Source organism: Capsicum annuum, unplaced genomic scaffold (genome assembly GCF_002878395.1).
Source record: "Capsicum annuum cultivar UCD-10X-F1 unplaced genomic scaffold, UCD10Xv1.1 ctg4861, whole genome shotgun sequence".
Classification (NCBI taxonomy): Eukaryota; Viridiplantae; Streptophyta; class Magnoliopsida; order Solanales; family Solanaceae; genus Capsicum; species Capsicum annuum.
The window spans coordinates 1-20,025 of record NW_025856328.1 but is presented as its reverse complement, the minus strand read 5'-3'; positions in this window follow the sequence as shown (position 1 = coordinate 20,025).

Here is a 20,025-nt window from a genome sequence, read left to right as displayed (position 1 = left end):
TCCCAATACTTTTCAGGTGTCCAAATTGGCATCAAGCTGTGTTTTGTGCTTCCGTGATCTATTCCAAGCCTTGTTTAGTTGTTTCCACTTTATTGGATGCTTTTAAATCCTTCATATATCATCATAGTCCATTAAAAAAGAATCCTATAGCATTAAACACAACAATTTAGAGCTCAAAATAACACAACATCCTTAACAATGAACTAGAAACACGAGCTAAGCGTAGGCTAAATTCACGTTGAGCTTTAACTTATTTCTTTGACTATTTCCTTAATAGAATTAACCCTTGAACATTATAAATAAGTTTTTTCACATATAAATACATAATAAAAACCTTAGTAACTCATTAAAACACATTATAACCCAACACAATAGAGTAGAAACACACCTAGCTCAAGGTAGTTATACTAGTTTTCTTGGTTGAACTCTAAATGCTCAAATTGAATCAAAACTCATGTGGAACCACCATTAAACATTGTAAACACATACTTTGACTCATAAATACTCATTTATATCATTATTAACCCATTAATACCATGAATCATCCTCAGAAAAAGGCTAAATATGCTAGAATACTAGCGCTAGAATGCATAAATACACCTAACATCACCACCCCACATTAAAGCCTTGTTTGTCCTCGAACAAATGTTAACTAAAAGAATCATGACCTGGAAAGAGTCCACACTTATACTACATGCAATAAATTCAAGCTAGCACTACCATGACTACATGGAATGCAAGTTTTTTCACAAAGCACGTTACAAACACAATTCAAAGCTTATGAACACTACTCCAAAATATCCTAGCCTCAAGAATTGACTCACCTAGATTGCAAACTTATGCATATTTCTCAATCAAGGACATCATTTAAATCACCCACATTCATCAAACATGTGTCCTCAAAACAAGAGAGTTTCCCACAATCACTAACAATAATGCAATTTATGATGTAATGGGTACAAAAATAAAATTACGCTCACTCTCATAAAGAATTCACAAGTTACACACAATGAGCCATAGGCTTGCCCTTAGTGTAATGCTCCACTAATAGTCGATTGTAAGGCTTAGCATCAATTATGAATTTTTCGGGTTGTAATATAGGCTAAGGGACGAGCAGAAACTATTTAGGAATAGTGACTAACCTCTCTAAGAGATTTAATACACTGCATTATACGTTTAAAACAAATCTCCAACAACCAAATTAACCCATTCTTGTCCACCATCTCTTTTATTTTTGCCCCATGTCTGTTAAGCATTTTCACAAACACTTGGTGGGCATATAGTTTACTACCACAAGAATTAATTTTTATTTTCTTTTTTCTCAACCATGGCAATATTTCTAGCATCAATTACATCACACCCAACCACCACACATAAATTATCAACACCAATATCTGTTACCTTGGGACATCACATTCACCTTTTTCTTTTTATTTCTCAAACTCCTTACTTATTCAATTTTTTATTAAAGAACTTAGGCGCTTTTTGGATCAAATTATGGTCTATCAAAGAAAGGAATTAAGCGACATATGAGGCTACCAAAGAAAAATCTAAAGGCTTAATGGGGTTAACTAGGATTTTACACAATGGTAGGCACAAAGAAAGTATAAAACAAGGCTATCAACAAAATGCCTATATCATCTCCTAAACCTACATTCTTTATTTCGTCTTGCACACATACCGGGCAAGTTCTAGACATCACATACAACAAGGAATATACAAAATACCTCACACACATAGGACATATGCTCAACTCATTAGGATCATCATAGACTCCCAACCAAACAACAACATAAATTCAAAATTAAGCCAACATGAAAAAGTGTCATAAACTTGAGCCTAAGAGTCTCAAAATAGCAATTCACTCATTAAACATGCTTTTACCATACAAAACCCACTTGAATAATGTAATAAAAAATAGCACCAACAAGAATATCTCACTTATTCCTATCCTCAAATTTTTTAAATTGAGCCAAAATTTAGGAATTTTCCTACCCCACACTTAAAAATCTACTTTGTCCCCAAAGTGAATTTAAAAGTAAATGATAGAAATACTCCTTGAGGCCTCTTGGCCTAGCTAGTAGCATCTTCACATAAAGGAGATCCATGGGACCCCGTACTTATTCTTTGCCATACTTTAAGCTTAAGTTTATGGTACTCAGATGTTCCATTAACCTGTGACTCAACAAAAAATAAAAACTACATGAAGTAAAAACTAAAAAACTAAAAAGAAAACATACCTTAAATTGGGTTGCCTCCTAAGAAGAGACTAATTTAGTTTCGCAGCATGACCCAATCAATTTTTTTCTCTACCTTGAGTATATAAATTTCACCCCAAATATCACACCCATGTTCTTTCCTTGATCATGGGGACGTGGTATAAAATTTAATGAACTGAGTAATCGAATATGCATGATAAACCACTCGGCCTTCCAGTGAGGTGCATTTTTATATTGCTTATCTGGTGTAAAATTAAGAATATAGGATTTTTGATCCTCATCTTCACATTCTTCCACTATTTTAAATGATTCCACAGACAAGATATCATATAAACATAGTGTAGAAAAGTGCTTCAAGTGAGGCCCAACCAATCCTACTTCATAATTTACACAATCTACTACACACTCACTTTTATTCACTATCTCAATTTCTGTCTCAAGATCAAGATGACAGTCGAGTGGCTGCGATTCAGGTGTTTGTTCCACACATCGGCTAATATCCTCCCCATATATTTCTTTGCTTAGCCACTATAGATATGGTGGCAATGCTGTCTCCTTAATAATTTCCACAATATTAATTTTCCAGTAATCAAACTTTGTTGAATTATCTGCATCACATTATGAAAGTTCCATCCATGCACTTTCATAAAATTTAGGACAATAAGTCATAAGGTGGTGTCCTCCAAGAAAATAACAAGAATTTCCATATCTCAGAAACCATCTATCCTAGACTGACATCTCGAGAAGAATTTGAAAAAAATAGAAACAAAGAAAAATAAAAACAAACTCAACAAAATCTATTTAAAAATAAATATAGAAGTACGAAAAATGAGTCAAAAACTGGACAGCTCCCAAGCACACCACAAGTGTTCGTGGTCTTATCAAGTAGTAAAGTGGCTTCAAGAAAGCCCAAGTATCAATTTCACAAGGAGTTGCATTCGCCGCCTATCTAATTTTAGTTTAAGAAATTAAGAAGAGTAACAAATAGAGTTTTAGAATTGATACCTAAAAATAAACTAAAATAATGCGAAAAAGTAATGACTTAGGACAATCAATAGATTGAAGCCCAGGGTTGAGGCTTAAGGCTTAAGACCAATCATACTACGTTATTGAATTTCATTTGTTAAATTGATTATCTTGGTTGTTGATTCATAGGGTTAATTGCATGATTATGGTTTCCCAACCTCTAATCCTTTACCCAAGTTAAACCTTACAACTACATCATTGAGTAGGGATGTAATAGTTCACTTAAGTTTTTTAAAAATATAATCCTACGTATGAATCCAGTTAGGTATCTAAGTACATCCCTGTCCTAGATACTAATTTAAATCTCTTGTTTTATAAAGAAACAAGAACCATACTTTTCTTATTCTCATGTTCTATCTTACTATTCGCTCTCTCGAGATCTCAAGTTTGACAATTGATGTATTCTGAGGGTGATCAATCCTCAAAATAGTTAAAACAAGAATAAACAAACAAACATAATGATAAGCAATTGAAACAAAATTAATTCAAAATGAAATTAGTCATGATCTTGGCCTTAACCCTGGAAAGGGAGTTTTAGCCTTTAATGGGAATATTCATCATTCAATGTCGTGCATTGATGGTACAAACCATGAAAGAAACTAAAATAAAAGAATGATAAAAACTCTAAAAAAAAGTTGTATAGCCTCCAATATCTTCCAAGGATGTCCAAAAGTAAGTTAAAAAAATGTGAATAATGTCCTATTTATGATGGAAGAAATAGCCAATGCCTTGTTGAACAAGGAAATAGTTTCTTGTCGTCTGCAAACCCAGTGATGCACAACATTGATTATCGCGTTAGGTAAATCGATGTGATGTGTCGATGTCACATTGTTTTAATATTTTGGGTGCCTTCTGAATCCATTGATGTGTCAAGCATGGAAAGACTCCTTTTCACATGCTTACACTCTACCAGTACTTTTTTGGTTTGAAATTGGCGTCAAGGTGTGTTTTGTGCTTCCGTGATCCATTCCAAGTCATTTTTAGTTATTTACAAGCTTGTAAATCTTCATATATCATCATAGTCCATTAAAAAGCATCCTATAGCATTAAACACAACAATTTAGAGGTCCAACTAACATAACATCCTCAACGTTGAACTAGAAACACGAGCTAAGAATAGGCTAAATTCACAATGACCTTTAACTTATAGTTTTGACTCTTTTCTTGATCCAATTGACCCTTGAAGATTATAAATAAGTTGTTTTACATATAAATACATAATAAAAACCTTATTAACTCATTAAAACTCATTAAAATCTAACACAATATACTAGAAAAACACCTATCCCAAGCTAGTTATACTAGTTTTCTCGGTTGAACTCTAAATGCTCAATTTGAATCAAAACTCATGTGAAACCACCATTAAACATTGTAAACATATACTTGGATATATTAATGCTCATTTATGTCATTATCAACCCATTAATCACATGAATCATACCCTAAACAAGGTTAAATAGGCTACAATAGTAGTGCTAGAATGCGTAAATACACCCAACATCACTTTATTTTCTACATTTCTCACTCGGCCTATGATATATATTGAGTGCAAGTGTACCATAATCACTTTTACTATAACTTTTTGGTGTAGATTTAGGTTTGGTTGCACCCTACCTTACATGATTCAGGTGATATTTGGAGCTCTTGAGGTAGTGTACTATTTTTTGGTGTTTGGATGTCTTTTACTACCTTTTCCTTATAATATTATGTCATTACTTGTATTTCAGAGATAAGTATTATCCATTGTGGTCATCTAATGTATTTTATATAGATACAACATATATTTTTACACTATTTACATCAGGTTTTGGGGAGTTATGGTATTGTAATTGGCTATGTTCTTTTACTCATTTATTAAACTTGTAAGGTTTGGCTTCATTCTATAATCCTTACATTGTTAAGGTTCACCACAACAAGCGCCATCATGACCCCTGCATTTTGGGTCGTGACATGAGATTCGATCATTAAAAGTAAGGTATCGGTATGCAAAGAAAGCATTCGGTGGCAAGTTAATGGGTTTAAAGATAATTTCGAAAATAGTATTTCACAAAGGAGTAAGGCAACATCAAGAGGATCATCGTTTAGAAAGTGAGAATTGACTCTTTACAACTACCTGAGTCCCCTAAAATTAAATGGCTATTCATATACTATTAATTGAGGTAGATGAGACAAGCTTCTGAGAACTATTACCATTTCATGGTTTGCGAGTTCTATGCAAACTATGAAACTACAATAAGGGGCAAACTATGAAAGAACTATCGCTTCTTGCGAATATTCATATTCGAGGGGTTATAGTTACTTATAGGAACTGGCAACCAAAAGGTTTCTCTATGCTACCAATCATATGTCACCTAAAATGTTCTGGAATATGATCCCTAGATTTAAGAGATTCTAAAAACTAATCCTCCATTGTTTGTGAATGATGAGAAAGAAAATATTTAAAAAGATTCATTGAATTTAAAGTCAATATCTTGGTAGGAATTGGGGCATATTCGTTTGGTACTCACAATGAGATACAATCAACTAAATGAGGAGAAGGCCAAGCTTATTTCAGTATAAATGTTGATTTTCACATAATTATTGAAGTTAAGATATGGGCTCGAGCAAAAAAGCCTAGAACTTCATTACCTTTTCCATGCTTTGTAATTTGTTTATATGATGATTCCAGAGTGCCTGTGATTGCAAGGATAAATGATTAGGTTTTAACTTCTAATACTCTATACATAGAAAAGTGAAAATATGAGACAAATCATAAGCTTCAAGAACATAAGATAGTACCTAGGTGTTTGGGTCAGGTAATTAGACCGACGTAATTATTGCTACAACAATTGAGGAGGAGCTTGCTATTACTATAGAGGTATCGAGAGTAGACACCGGTATTTATTTAGCTCCTATGATAGCTCCAGCTACTACCTCCACACTTTCAACATTCGGTGTTGCAGCCACCAGATTTTGTTGACACTATTTCCATTGCATCCTATACCTTAAACAACAGATTTATGCCCCAAAACTACATAAAGTGGGTCAAAAGGACTGAGTGATTAGGATTATACATGGGATTATTTGTACAATAATTGGGCCTTTATATTGAGCGTAGCATTTTTTTTTGCACTTGCTATGTACTTTATCCTTTATAATCAAATAGATGATATAGAGGCATGGGTATGTTTGTTGAGGAGCTAGAATAGGCACAATCATAGATGACTAATTTGTGCTCATAACCTGCCCATATGTACCCATCATTTCATATTTAGGTATTAGATGAATTAGAGAAGGAGGATCTTTTTCTTGATATATGAGAAAAACTTTACGAGGCTACAAAGAGAGGAGCTCAAAAGAATGATGATGAGGATAATTGGTCAATAAATGGAGAGAAAAAAAAGAGAGATAAGAAATGAAAGAAGCCTAGTAAAAGTCTAAAGTGACACAACTCAGTTTAGAGATAGAGTTGATGGCTCGAGTGATTAGAGCCTCGTTGAATTTGGCACATGAGGATGTCAAATATATCTTGAGGACTTTATGACAGGGTAGAGTCATTGACTGTAATTCATCCACTTCCAAACAATAATGATGAGGGAACAACATAGATTAATACTATGTCGGTGACTACCGGGATGGATATTGTATTGATTTCTCTGCCATAACCCACTATATAAACCACCACTTCTAAGAAGTACACGAATCTAATTATTTATAAGACTAAGGTTGAATCTTTTCATGACCTAAAAACTATAGTCATGATTGCAATTACCACGTATAAGCCTTGACAAAAAATTCAATCACCCAAACTAAGTAAGAAGAAAACAATTCAACAATTACCCAGGTGAGATTTTTTGAGAGAAGTCATACCTATACAAGTGCAGCAATAGCGGATGTCTGGACAATAAAGATACCACAAACCATCTCAAAACCTCATTTCACGGTGCAAGAACAATCTAAATACAAATCAAAACTAGAAATAAAGCTAAATAAGAAAAGCTACAAGTTTGTCTCGGAAAATAAAATAAAGACATCAACTGAATAGGAGGAGGTTTGAGGTTGAATATGAAGGCATATAGTGGCCAATACCTCAAATATGTAAATCATGAACCAAACAATCTCAAATATCCTGTGATGCACTTGTTCATCAAACAACATAAAAAGGGCCTAATAGGGATGGGTAAAGTTCACTTGTACTCAATAGGAATCATTGGATGACTTAGCAAAAGTCAAAAATAAGGTACAAAAATACATATAATGAGCACATCACATGCAATAAAAAAATATCCCAAATGGTGGCTCACATTATCTCTACTTATAGTTTTAACTATAGTATATAAAAAGAAGACAAATATACTATGAAACAAAATGGGTATGCATCGAATAAAACATAGAAGTACAACACTAAGATGTATAGTTTGGAGAATTCTACGATGATGATGATGTGGAATGAATGAGGCTATTTGATAACCTCTGCATACACCTTCCGAGCCTAAATGCATATAGGTATTACCCATAGGGGTTTCGCAACCCATATACTTTATCAAAACTCAATACCAATATCAATATCCATATCTCCTTTCTGACTTGTGGACTACAACAGAGGATTTTGTAAAAGTGTCTTATTTTAGTCAAAAATGATGTTTAAAATTATACTAATGCCTCATAAATGTACGTATGATATGAGGATGTTTTGATCACAAGCAAACCATTATGAATATCTCAAATCAATTCAATACATGAACATGTGATCTCAGAATCTAGTCATTATGTCAACCATCCATGATTTAGTATAAGCAATGAAGCATTGGAAAAGTATGCATGTAACACATTATTAATAACACATTAACCCAAAATAGGGAATTCTTATCTTGAGGATAGCAAAAAAAGCATATACAAGGCCATTAATATCATATAAAGACCCAACACAGGTAGCACATAGTAAATATCATCGTAAGTCACAAAAACAACAATATAAGCCCCTATAAGGGCACATAATAGTAATAATATCATTGAATATGGTTTCCATGACTATTACCCATACATATAACATGATTTTATATATATCAACTACCCAACCCATCCTGAAGAAAGTTAAGTCATAAACTACCTCAAGATGTTAAAATCAAAGCCTAAATCCCTTTTATGCAGACCATTCCTTTTTCGAACGGCCTCAAAATCTACTAAAGCACGCAAACATCGAATTTAAGTGTTAAAAGAAAGCCACTGATAATCATATTGCCTACTTTTAAGTTGGAGTTATAACAAACACCCAAAATGGGTTTCTAAAATAAAGGGGAAAAACAATAATTTTAGCTTAGAAACACCATACCCATTATTAAAGAAATCCATAGGAGAAAAACAAACTAAAAATAGGTTAAAAGAGGTTTTAATCAAAGAAATAACTTTTTAGTCCTTCCAACCCAAAAATCCCCATATTTTGATTTTTAATTACAACTTAAAAGGGGTTTTAAATGACATACTCTAAGGAAATAAATGAAAGAGTGATTTAGAGCTTACTTGAGCTCTAAAATTGAAGAAATCTCCCAAAAATCTCTAAAGCTAAAGCTCAAAGTCTCAAAAATTGAAGAAAAATCAAGAATAAAAGGTTCTTAACCAAACTAGCTATGAAAACTTAAGAGGTTAAATGAATACCTAAGAGGCCATCACTTAAGCAACAGACTAACGAATTAAGCAGTCCATCCCTAAAAGTGAGAGGACCCTTGAGTGATCCCGTGCCATTAAGTGGCGAATAATAAGGGGTCAAGTGCTTGTTTTAGTGGTGTTTAATGGGTCAATGGGCTCTTCTTAAGCGGTGCATGGGCATCTTAAGAGGCTACCGCTTAAGTAACCCTTGGCCGCTTAAGTGGTTGCATACACTCAGCTGCATCACCAACTTTATTAAGTTGCAATATTGTCAATCGACTTAAGAGATTTGTTTAAAATCCCACTGAAAGCAAAAAAAGTTTTCTACTAGAATAAATTTGACATTCTAGACTCATTGGCAACATCAGATTTTTGAAAATATATTCTTCTCCAAAAATTAACCCCTGATACCAAACTTTACTAACCTTTGAACCAAAGGTCGAAATTACATCTAAGATCCATAAAACCAAGAAACTACACTACTTATGGTAAATCAACAATTTAGATCTGTTGGCCCAGTTCGGTTTGCCATCCGATACACAGAACAACAAATATAGATTGAAGTTAACTATGAGCCCTTTATAACCACTTAAAACTACAAACATTGTTCTAGATTGCATCGAGAATCATGTCAACCATGCCCACACCCTATAAAAAACACATAGAAAAGAGATGGACGGGTAAAATGTTCAAACGCATAAAAAGATAAAGTTCACAAAATAAAGTCATTACAATATCCATCACTAAGAATCTAGTTCGTCCTCAAACTAAAGAAAAGGGAAGTACCTAAATTAGCAAAAAGTTGGGGATAACTACTATTCATATAGGACTCGACTCCCAAGTAGCCTTATCTATGAGATGATCTCTCCATTGATCCTTAACCACCGAAATATATCTATAACATAATTGCCTAACATCTCGGGCTAGAATGGAGACTAGCTCCTTAATAAAGGACAACTTTTAATTTAATTGCACTGTATCCTAAATAATGACATGAGACTCATTTGGAATATAATGTCATAGCATAGATATATGAAATATTGATGAAAGTCTAAAAAATTTTAGGGTATTCTAATTCGTAAGCTACATCTCTAATAGTTCGAAGGATCCCAAATGGACTAATATACCTGGAGGTAATCTTTACCCTATTCCCAAATCTCATCATACCTTTGAAGAGAGACATACAAACAAAATCACAATCACCAAAACTAATCCTCAAGGAATGAATTCTATGATACTTATAGCACTTCTGCCTACTTTGTGCTGCTGTAAGTCTATCCCGAAAGTCTTAAACACTATCTAAAGACTCATAATGCAAGTTCTTACCTCAAGTTCTAATCTAAAAATCCTCAAACCAACCAATTTGAGATCGACAATACCTACGATATAAAGACTTGAAGGGTGTCATTTCAATACTTGAATGACAGCTATTATTATATCAAAACCGCACAAAGGCTAAATGTTGCTCCCACTAACCTCAAAAGTGCATAATGTAAGAACAAAGCATATACTCCAATACCTTCATTGTTCATTTTGACTGGGCATAAGTCTGGGGGTTAAAAGATATGCTAAGATCAAACCAGGTACCCAAATCCTACTAAAATGTCATTTAGAAGTAAGAGGTAAAAACTGATCCTATATTTGAAATAATAGACACTAGTACACAATGAAGGTGAATTATCTCACATATCTAGATACAAGCCAACCTTTCAGTAATGAGGGACATCTTAATAGGGAAGAAATAAGCAGATTTGGTGAATTGATCTACGATCACCCCAATACTGTCAGAACCATATGAATTAGTAAGCAACTATTCCATGAGGTCGATATTAATCTATTCTAAATTGTACTCTAGAATGGATAACCGTTAAAGCACACCACAAGGCCTCAGATACTCAGCCTTAACCTTCAAACAACATAGCAAATATTCTACAAAATATGTTATATCTTTCATCATACCAACCCACCAGTAGTGCTATCTCAAATCATGATACGTCTTGGTTACTCCTGTATAAATGGAGTAACTAGAACTATGGGACTCCTATAATATCAGTCTCACCCAATCACGTACTCTCAGTACACAAACTAGGCCTATAATCATAAAAACACCATGTGAATCAAATGAGGATTCCATAGCCTTTCCATTCAATAACGTTACCTTAAATTACTCTCAAACCAACATCATTAAATTGATGAAATTATGTCTACTCCATCAAGAAAGATCTAGCTTCCACAAATGAAGAAAACACGTCGTGGTATTGAAATATCAAACCTAAACATCTGGCTAACGAAGGACTAAACTTCTAAAGAAATAGTCTTCTCCTGGGTTAAAAAATGCTCCAAGATACCCTTACTAATCTTCTGGATTAAGACATTCTCAACTACAGTAGCATTGACCAGATAATAGAGAATAGTAAGATCATAATCCTTAAGAAAATCAAGCCAACATTGCTAACTCATATTAAGATCTCACAGGGTTAAGATGTACTGAAGGCTACGATGATCCAAAAGATCTCAAAACAGACTCCATACAAAGAGTGTCTCAAAAAGTTCAAAGAAAATACAACCACACATAAATCCAAATTATGGGTAGGGTAATTTATCTCATGATGCTTCAATTGACGAGAAGTATATGCAATCACTTTACCAACCTACATCTACACAATACCTAACCCAACACTAAAAGCATTACATAAGATGGTAAAGCTTATGTCTTTATCAGGCATAGTCCAGCAAGGAGATGATATTAATAAATCCTTGAATTTTTGAATGGTCACTTCACTAGAATCAGAAAAATAAATAGAAATCTTTTTCTAAGTCAACTTGGTCAAAGGAGTCACAATAGATGAATAACCCTCAATAAGGTAATAGCTAATAGTCTTCTAGACCAATAAAACTCTAAATTTCAATAAGAGAAACTGGCCTAGAAAAATCATGAAGCTTCACACTCACATCCAGATAAACTATTATCCCATCTTTTGTTACCATATGACCTAAGAAAGAGACATAATCTAAATAAAATTCACACTTATAAAACTTATCATAAAATTCCTTGTCTCTCAACCTCTAAAGTATGAATCAAAAATTCTCTCATGGTCGGCCTCACTCTTGGAGTAAACAAAGATATCATTTATAAATTCAATAACAGAAAAGTAAACCTACTATTAAACAACAAAATTCATCAAATCCATAGATAAAACTGAGGCATTGATCAACCCAAAGGACATAACTAATAAATTATAATAACTATATCATATTTGAAAAGTTATCTTTAAAATATCCAAAGCTCTAATCATTAGTTGGTGATATCAGAACCTTAAATAAATATTTGAAAAAAAACACCCTAAAGGTAATTGAAATTATTAATATGAGGTAGAGTATACTTATTCTTAACTTTTACCTTATTCAACTACCAGTAATCAATGCACCTATGCATAGGCCCATCCTTTTTTTCCCAAAATTAGATTGACGTACCCTAGTGTGATATAATAGGTCAGATAAATCCTTTATCAAGTAATTCCTGTAATTGGTCCTTCAATTTCCTTTATTACCTTGGGGCTACTCTATAACAATGAACAAAAATTGGGTTAGTAGCTAGCTTAATATCAATAATGAAATCAATATCATAATTTATAGGTGTATTATAATACCCCAAAAATCCAAACCAATGCTAGAGTCATGTTTTAAGCTCACGCATAGTACAATAGAGTTCTTTGATAGTTTTATGAGTTAGTTTGATGTATATTAAGGTCTCAAATAACTCCCAACTATTAGGAGAATTAAAATATTTTGTATTGATTGAATTTTTGATAGGAATGCCGCTTTAGTCATCTTTAAATGAGCATATCATTTTCTCTACTAAGAATTTTCCAGCTCAAGACCCACAAAGTTGTATGAAATTGAATTATCTTTCCAACAATACCAATTTTACCTAAATCCAATGCTCAGGTGAGAAGTTATTGCACTTTTAGTAAAAATAGTAGATCAATATGAGCAGTACCGTATCGCGCCGATGAGTCATTTTGTAATTTTCCTTTTCTAGGGTGTCACAACGATTGCCACCGTGTTGCGCCATGGTGCATTTTCAAAGTTTTTAATCTCCAGTGATGGACAACAATTACCATTACGTAGCACCAAAGTTCCAATCCGCATTCGTCTATTTCCATAGGTGCAACACGATAGCATCGCGTTGTACCAATGGAAAAAGTAGGGATTTTCCTTTTTCCAGTGGCCCAATCAAATTGTACCGCATTGCACCGGTGAGTAAAATCAATATTTTTAGTTTGAGATTTAATTTTTCAGGGATTGTTTGGTCATTTCCCAAAGACCCAAATCCGTCCAAAGACAGAATTAAAGTCCGAATAGCCTATTAGGCCATTATTTTATTCAATTTCTCCCAAATCAAAAGTAATCTCTTTCAAGAACAAACCCTAGCCTTTAAAATTTAAGATCAAATCTTAAGAAATGCACCATCAACTCTCATGAAATCATCAACTCGTGTATGTTAAGTGTTCATTCATGGGTCCCTTTCACCCACCGAGTCTAAGTATCCAAATTTAAATGTAAAGTTGTGATCTTGAAAAGTTACCATGATTTTCAATTGTGATTTTAAAGATGAATCTCTATGAATCTTGACTTTATACCATGCTTACATGAAATTGTTGTTGTTTATCAAACCCTACATCTTTTAATATTGTTATTCAATGATTTAAATCATGATTAAGTGTTATTGATGTTGAATTGATGATATTACTCCAAGTTTTATACTATTCCCATGATTAGCTTAAACTATGAATACCAAGTATTTGATGAAATGCCTACAAGAGTGAATTATGAGTAAATGCTTTCATATTATGTCCCTAAAGTTTGGTACTATTCTAGTATTACTGCTATTGAGTGTTGAGGACTATGAATACCTAAAAAAGTTAGTTGTTTACTTAGTCATAGTATCTTTATATTAGCTTTTGAATATGTAATAAGCATTATCAGTTCAGTCAGTTATCATAATAAATTAAACTCAGAAGAGTTCAGGCTTCCGAGTTGGTTCAATTGGGAGTAGGATTTAGTACCAAAGGAACCTAGGGATGGGGGCTCACTTCTAGATGATGGTGCAACCTTAGTAATAGTTCCTGTGTTCCATAACTACGTAACCAGCTTAGGTTGAGAAGTTAACCTATCAGTTGAGGGTTGATCTCCTACAGATACCTGCCAGTTAAGGTAATACTTAATCCTTCAGGATTACACTTTAGTAGATCCAAATAGCAAATGTTAGTACCCATGGCACGGTACTGACACTCTTCCAACTAGGGTCACAAATTGGACCCCAAATTGCTTATTCAGGCATGTTGGTTAGATGATAACTCCCATAGTCTCAATTTAGTGATTAGTTTAGTAATTCAATTTCAGTTTCATAACTATTTTATACAGATATCAATTATTTATTTATCAGATTTTTGTATTTTAGTTTGCAGATTATATTCTGAATATGTTTATGCTTAGTCATGCATTCTTAGTATTTATAGATTTATGTGTTTTATTAGTATTTCATGCTATCTACTTTTTTAGTCAGTCATTAATCATGCACATGAAACCATGCATATCAGCCTACCTCATTAAGCATACCAGTATATTCAAAGTACTAATCGCATACTCATTTATTGTGCTATGATGTATCATATTATAAGTTTAGATGCTCAGTTCTCGAATCGCGCATATGCTTCCCAAATTAGCAGCCATAGCATTGGTGAGTCCTCATATTTTGAGGACATAATTTATTTAGCTCAGATTACATTACCATTTTCAATTATTTTAGTTCTATAGCTAGTTGGAATTAGTTGGTGCCTTTCCCATCAACTTTTATTTTGGTAGTTTAGAGGGTTTCATGTATTACGGATAGTTAGTCAATTTATCTTTATTTTGCATATGTTATTATATTATTCAGTACTTACAGCAGGTATTAGATATTGGGTTAGATTGTGGTCCTTTGAGACAATAAGCACCATATGGCATCCAGGGTGTACTCTCAGGGCATTAAAAACTTGGTATCAGAGCCTATGATTTTAATATGTCCTAGGAAATCTGAAAGTCGCATCAAGTAGAGTTTTATGCATGGGTGTGAAGCACACCACACTTATGGAAAATAAGTTATGAGGTATTTTAGAAAAAGTTCCCTCCTTTCAGTGTTCATATCGTGCGACTGAGCATGATACTCATGTTAAACTCTCTGTCTAATCTATTCTTCCTTTCGTTTATATATTATGCCTCCCAAAAAGATAAATAGAAGAAGAAACATAAACCATCCAACACCTCTGCCCGTTCTGGAAGATCCTCTAAATGAGGATGTTTATCATGTAGAGCTCAGAGCTATATTCACTACTCTAGCCTATTCTATAACTACTCAGAATGCTCATCCAGCCATTGTTCTAGCCAACCTAGTAGCCAATACTGCTATAGCTAGGAATCAATACTTCACCAGAATAAATCCTATTATATTCGTAAGATCTAAATCCAAAGAGGATCCACATAAATTCTTAGACATAGTACAGAAGATAAAAAACATTATGGGGGTTACTTTTAGTGAGAGTGCTAAATTGGTCACTTGCCACTTGCAGGATGTAGCTCATACATGGTTTAAGTAGTGAAAGGTAGATAGAGGTGCAGATGTAGGGCCTATAGAATGGGAAGAGTTTACTGCTGCCTTCTTAGATAGGTAATTTCCATTAGAGTTGAGAGTGGCTTAGGTGTTAGATTTTATTAAATTGAGGCAGGGCAACATGAGTATTAAATATTATTCTGTTTACTTAGTTAGCTAGGTATGCTCCCTATGTGGTAGCTGATATAATGTCTAATATAAGAAATTTTATGCCTGGTATATCTAACAGTGTGGTTAAGGAGTGTAGGATAGTAATGCTGATTAAGAAGATGGACATATCTAGGTTGATGGTCCATGCTCAATATATTGAAGAACAGAAGACTACGAAGTGAGAGAGGGAGAATAAGAGGTCTATAATGGGAAGCTTTAATTTAAATTAGCCAAGGTTATAAGGTGGTATTTGTCATTAGTTCTATCAAAAATATTTAGTCCTATCTCCATCTTCTTCCAGTGCTCTTGTACCTAAATTTAGAAATAAATATCAGGATAGGGCACCAGTATCTAAGTCCCAAGGCAGTGTTACTAGCGCTCGTACAAATCTGCTTTGCCTAAAATATGGTAAAAACCATCAGGATATTTGTAGTACTGGTACTGATGTATTTTTTACGTGTGGCAAGCCAGGCCATAGAGTCAGAGATTTTCTAAAGAGTGGTCAGTAGGTTCAGTCCAATGGTTCCCCAGTTCCAGCCAACTTCTTGAACTAGTAGGTTGTCGTTTCCAGTGTTACTAGTGGTCAGCGCCCAAATAGAGTGTATGCACTTAAGTCCTAAAAAGATATGGAAAATTCTCCTGATGTGGTTACTGGTCTTTCATTTACATATTTATGCTTTATTTGACCATAGAGCTTTTCTTTCTTTTGTAACCCCTTATGTAGCTGTCAACTTTGGAGTCAATACCAAAATCTTAGTAGATCCTTGTATCAACTTTAGAGTCAGTACCAAAATCCTAGTAGATCCTTTATCAGTGTCTACCTCAATGGGTGTCCCTATTGTAGCTCGATATGTATATAGGAACTGCCCAGTTATAGTGTCTTAGAAAGTCAATTTAGTGGATCTTGTATAGATAGAGATGATGGATTTTGACGTCATTCTAGGCATGAATTAGATCCACTCATGTTATGGTTCAGTTGATTATAGAAATAGAGTAGTTAATTTTCAGTTTCCAAATAAACTAGTCCTTGAATAGAGGAGTAGTACTATAGCTCTTAGGGGTCTGCTTGCGTCGTACCTTAGGGTGAGGAAAATGCTATCCAAGAGGTGTATTTATCATCTTTTCTGAGTTAAAGACTCTAATTCTGAGACTCCTAACCTTGACTCAATTTTAATAGTAAGGGAATTTCTAGATGTGTTCCCTAATAATCTTCCCATAGTTCCTCCCTAAAGTGAAATTGACTTTGAAATATAACTTCTTCCAAATACATAGCCTATCTCTATTCCGCCATACAAAATGGCTCCAACTGAAATTAAAGAGTTAAAAGAATAGTTAAAAGATTTCCTAAATAAGGGATTCATTAGTTCCAGTATTTCTCCATGGGGTGCACCAATTCTGTTAATGCATAATAAAGACAGTTCTCTTAGAATATGTACTGAATACCACCAGTTGAACAAAGTCACAATCAAGAAAAAATATCTGCTTCCCAAAATTCGACCAACTTCAGGGTTCCAGTTACTTATCTAAAATATACCTTAGATCCGACTATCATCATCTTAGAGTCAGAGAATGTGACATTCCAAAAAAGTCTTCAGAACTTGGTATGGTTACTTTGTGTTTCTAGTCATGTCCTTTGGTCTCACGAATGCCCCAACAGCCTTCATGGACTTGATGAACAGAGTGTTCAAGCTGTACTTGTACATGTTCATTATAGTATTCATTGATGACATTCTTGTCTACTCCCGTAACAAAAATAATCATGAAGACCACCTCAGAATAGTATGGCAGACTCTTAAAGCCCATCAGTTGTTCGCTAAATTTAGTAAGTGCAAATTTTTGCTAAGATCAGTAGCTTTGCTTGGCTATATTCTTTTTTTGTGATGGCATTAGATTCTATCCTTGAAAGACCAAGGCAGTGATAAAATGGCCCAGACCCATCTCTCCATTAGATATCAGGAGTATCTTATGTATGGCTGGGTATTATCGATGGTTTATTGAAGGATTTTCATCTATTTCATCTCCCATGTCCAGATTAACTCAAAAGAAAGTTAAATTTCAATCGTCTGATTCTTATGAGAAGGGTTTTCAGGAGTTAAAGACTAGACTCACTATATCCCCAGTTTTGACATTGCCAGACTGTTCAGATGGGTTTTGTTTTATACTGTGATTCTTTAAGAGTTGGGTCAGGATGTTTTTTTATGCAGAGGGGTAAGTTCGTAGCCTATGTCTCTAGATAGCTTAAGCCCCATGAAAATAATTATCCTACCCATGATCTTGAGTTAGCAACTGTTATTTTTGCCTTTATGATTTTGAGGCACTATTTTTATGGGGTACATGTTGTTGTGTTCACAGATCACAAAAGCTTGCCTTATGTGTTTTCATAGAAGAATTTGAATCTACATCAGAAGAGATGGTTAGAATAGTTAAGAGATCATGATATGAGTGTTTTGTATAGCTCGGGCAAGGCTAATGTAGCTGCAGATAGCCTGAGTAGATTGTCTATAGGTAGTGTTGCTCACGTTGAGGATGACAAAAATAACTTAGTTAGAGAAGTCATAAGCTTCCTAGGTTAGGTATTGGTTTGGTTGATTTGGCTAAGGGTAGTGTTTGGGTCCATAATAGTTTGGAATCTTCTTTGGTTGCCAAAGTAAGCAAAAAATAGGATAGGGCTTCTAATCTAGTGAAGTTAAAAGAGTCAAAGATCAGAAATTAGACATTTTCCCCCAAGGAGGAGATAAGATGTTCCGTTGCCAAGGTAGATTGTGTGTGCCATGTGTTGAAGAGTTGAGACAACGAATTCTTGCAGAAGTAAATGGTGCGCATTACTCTATTCATCTTGGGACGTGATATGCAGTAAATCTATTTGTAAGGATATCATAGAATTTGTACCGTGATAAGCAATAAATCTATTTGTAAGGATATCATAGAGTTTGTAGCTAATTGCTCCATTTCTCAGCAGGTTCAGATTCAGCATTAGAAGCCAAGTGGGTCTATGTAGGAGTTCAGTATTCCCACTTAGAAGTGGGAGGAAGTAAACATCAATTTTATGATAGGTTTACCTCATACTCATCAACACATAATTTGATGTGGGTCATTATATAAAGGATGATCTAATCAGCCCATTTCTTACCAGTTCATAATTCTTAATCAGCCAAGGATTATGCCAAGCTCTATCTTAGAGAGTTTGTCAAGTTGCATGGTGTTTCGTTATCTATCATCATAGATAGAGACACTCAGTTTATCTCTTACTTTTAGAAAACCCTTTAGAAGGGTCTTGGTACCCAAGTTTACCTCATTACAACCTTTCACCCTTAGATAGATGGTAAAGGAAAATAGACCTTGAGGATATGTTGAGAGAATGTATAGTCAATTTTAAGGTCAACAGGGATGACCATTTGCCTTTGATTACATTCACTTATAATAACAGCTATCATTTCTGTTTTTAGATTGTTTTATTTGAGGTTCTATATGAGAGGATATGTAGATCTCTTATTGGTTGGTTTGAAGTATGAGAAGACACTTTAAAAGATCCTGACTTAGTGTTTGATGCTTTAGAGAAAGTACAGTTGATCAGGGAAAGTCTTAAGACAGCCCAAAGCAGACAAAAATCATATGCAGATGTGAAGAGGAAAGATCTTGAATTTGAGATTGCTGATTTCATATATCTGAAGATCTCTCCCATGAAGGGAGTGAAGAGGTTTGGTAAGAAGGGGAAGCCTAGTCCCCTATATGTTGGTCCTTACAAAATTTTGAGTTATTTTGAAAAGGTGGATTATGAACTTTTATTGCCTGCAGACTTACCATTAGTCCAACCAGTATTCCATATCTCATTATTGAAGAACTGTATTGGCGACCCAGCTGTAGTTGTTCCCTTAGAAGTGTAGATATTCAGAATAGTCTTTCCTATGAGGAAATACCAGTTGACATTCTTTGGTGGAATTAGTTCACTGAGGGAGACACTTAGGAATTAGAATCAGATATACAGACCTAGTACCCTTATCTTTTCTCTGCAAACTCAAACTCAGCTTCAAGTGACGATCTTCTTAGAATCTCTTATTCCAATGCTTAATTTTCGTTGCATATCATTCTCATGTCAGTCATGCATTCATATAACTAGTTCAGTTATGTGTCATATTCAGACTTAGTCACGTAATCGAGTTTTCATAACGTATTTTCAGCATGTAATCTCAGTTCCTCAATGCTTTCAGTCTAACCAATCTCATTTGAGGATGAATGCTCCCAAGAGAGAGATATTGAAATACCCCAAAAATCCAAACCAATGCTATAGTCATTTGTCAAGACCATGCCAGAAAGCGGATCGTTGATAATAAAGTAAAACAGTATGAAATTAAA